At 46.8% G+C, this 3,042-nt stretch overlaps 1 pseudogene; it reads right to left on the bottom strand.

Annotated features, from left to right (window-relative positions):
- Positions 1-278: 278 nt before the first annotated feature.
- Positions 279-1,040, bottom strand: LOC115866034 (chromatin modification-related protein MEAF6 pseudogene; annotated as a pseudogene).
- Between the last annotated feature and the right edge of the window lie 2,002 nt (positions 1,041-3,042).

The raw sequence follows: 3,042 nt of genomic DNA, 5'->3' as shown, positions 1-3,042 counted from the left end.
AAGAAAATAAGATGGTAAAAACAATAACAGAAAAATGATAAAACACAAACAAAATAAGAAAACGCCAGATATATACAGCCTCCGTCTGAAATGTGACCTCTCCCACGTTCAGCATAAAACAAACCTAGAGAACATTTCTCAGTGCGCATCGCAGATGAAGCTGGTGCTAGCCAGTTGGAGGGCGGAGACATTCATTCCAAGAAGGGAGAAACGCACAGTTAGCAACTTGCTGGGATTATAACAATGTCTTGGGTTTTCCTGCAATTCTGTTACTGAAAATGACACAGAGTAAATGCTCTGATATGGTCGTACAGAAACGACTTGTTTGTCACCACATTTCAGAACAAAGTACTCAGAGCCACAGGCACCGGGTCTGGGAAAGCAGAGGTGGATGGCCACGCAGCCAGGTGAGGGGTGTTTACCTTTGTGAGGTCGGCGGACGGAAGTAGGGCTCTAGAGCCTGGACGCTTCTGCACTAATGAGTCTTCTAATAATCAGCTCGTGGTTTTCTGTTTAACTTCAGATCCATCCTGTGCCGGGTTTTATTCTTTCTTTTTTTATGGCTGCTATGAGGACTCCCTGAGGAAGTAGAAGCAGCAGCCTTCTGCGGTTTCACTCCCTGCACAGATCCATCAGCTCCTCAGGATGCTCCTGGCTGGGCTCGTTTTCCTGATTGTGGAAGTCTGGAGAAGTATCACTTTCCGTCTCACTTCCTGGCTCCCTCTTTTCAATGAGCTGGTCCTGAACTCCTGCCAATGCACTTGCTGCCGCTGCTGAAGTAACTGAGGGTTTACTGAAGAGCCGCTCCTTCTATCGTTTTTTGCTATTGGAGTATTTTGGTTCGTCAGGTACTGATCCCAGCCACGAATAGTGTTGCCATACATCTGAGTGCCTTCCAGGTAGCTTCCTTCAAAAGCACAGATCTGGCTCTCCAAGTTGGCCAGTGTTTGCGCCTGTTCCTGCTTCCGCTTCCCGAGCCCCGCCTGCACGTGCCGGCTGTCCGGGATCTGCGGCAGCGCCGCCTTGTTGTGCATCGCCATGTTGTACTCTCGTGGATAGATTTTTAAAAATAATTTCAAGCCAAAGGTTTTTTTTGCTTTTTTTTTTTAAAGTCCCAACGTTATTTTAGACAATTTTCTGTGCCATTTAAATAAGATGGATTAATAAATTCATGTTTGCCTAATATTTCTATTTGAAATCATACATCAGAAATACCACAGGGTTCCAAATTCTATGATCTGGAGACGAAACAAAAAATACTGTTTTTGAAAGAGGAAAGGCCCCGTGAGCACACAGCAGGGAGGCCGTCTGCCAGCTGAGAGGAGAGTCCTTACCAGATACCACATCTGCAGGACCCTTGATCTTGAACTTCATCGCTCTCAGAACTGTCAGAAATAAATATCTTTTGTTTGAAAAAAAAATTCCGTTTTAGGTTCTGTATCAAGCGAAGTTCCCACGCTCATTTAGCACCTTTTCCCCTTGTCATCCTTGAATGAACAAGTGATTATTTGAGATGGAGGCAGTTTTCAGAGTTCAAAGTCAGAAGTTTTTCAGAAGGTCTAGGACAGAGGTACAGCTGGGGCTGGCTGATTGACAGAATTGCCTAGAGAACTTTAGAAAATCCCAGCCTCTTGGGTCCCACTCCCTGAAAGCTCTGAGTCAGTGGGGTGAGGCCCCTGAATGTATACATTTTTCTACAGTTCCCCAATCAATTAAGGTGATTGGCTGCATTTGGTAACTAAGAAACTGAGAAACGGGTACATTTCCTGTGATAGAATCGAGGGAAAAAAAAAAAAAAAAAGCCCTCACCCTGGGTAACACTTTATTCAGGGAAAGCTAGAAGTAACACTGAAATATTAACTTTGCAATGATGGCCAGCACATTTTAAAAGGGAGAATGAAAACCCAGAAACTATTGGGGAGCATGCGATGCAAGGATTACGTAAGTCGTGAGATATTTAGTATGTGAGAAAAGTGACTGACATCATTGGTGAAAATTAGCCTTGGAGAGGATACGAAGATTGTCTTCAAACATTTAAAGGACCCTTTTGAGGAGGAGTTGGGCTCACAGTGTTTTGGATGAGGAACCTTTGTCTTCAGCAAACTTCCCATGCGATTCTGAGGCAGACGGCCTGAGGACCTCACTGGAAGAAGTGAGCCGCTAGAGCTCTCCTGGGTGTGGGAGGGAAGCAGTCGGACATTTACAGGTGGTTTGGGTGCTTGAGGACGAAAGAACTGCTGGGAAGACTTCTATAAGGAGTCAACCAAGATGGATAAGGAAGGAAGGGATGGAGGGGAGGAAGGAAGGAAGGAGGGAAAGAAGAAGGAAGGAGTAAAAGAAGGAAAGAGGGAGGGAAGGAAAGGGAGGGAGGGAGGGAGAAAGGGAGGAAGGAGAGAGGCAGGAATGCTCTGGGTTCAGAGGGCCCACTTCTGATTAAATGATGCTTGTATGACTGTGCAATAACTCAGCTGTCTGGAAACAAAGCAGAGAAAATGAAATGACATTAACGGGAACCTGGAAAGAAGAAAGGCCGGTAGAGTGAGGAGGGAAGGGGTAGAGGAAATTCTGGCTCTTGGTAAGAGCAGGTCAAAATGCAGGGTCTTGGCAAAGGGATTCTAGACGTGGAGTAGCCCCTACTTTTCATGGTCTGTGGGCTGAGGAGAGAGCAGTGCCTCCCCCCTCCCCCCGGAGCCAGCTGTCCAACCTTTGCATAGGATGATGGCTTCAAACAGGAGTGCGTGTCAGAATCAAAGGAGGGCCTCTTGAAACACAGGGTGTTGGACCCACCCGAGAGAGATTCTGAGTCAGTAGGTCTGGGAGGGGCCACAGGGTTTGTTTCTTTGACGAGCTCCTGGGTGGGGCTAATTCTGTGGTCCTGGGGCCACACTTTGAGAAAGTGACCCAGGAAAAGCCAGGCTTCTGTTAAATTAACAGGCTTGGAGAGGATGAGAACATGAGAAACTCATCCACCAGAGGGGGTTCCCAAGGGCAGAGTAAACATGCCTGGGTTACAATGAGCTGCTCCAGGGCAAGATTTCGGGC

This window comes from Globicephala melas, chromosome 11, assembly GCF_963455315.2.
Source record: "Globicephala melas chromosome 11, mGloMel1.2, whole genome shotgun sequence".
Taxonomy (NCBI): Eukaryota; Metazoa; Chordata; class Mammalia; order Artiodactyla; family Delphinidae; genus Globicephala; species Globicephala melas.
The sequence above is the reverse complement of the archived record's forward strand: the minus strand, read 5'-3'. Positions and strand labels throughout refer to the sequence as shown.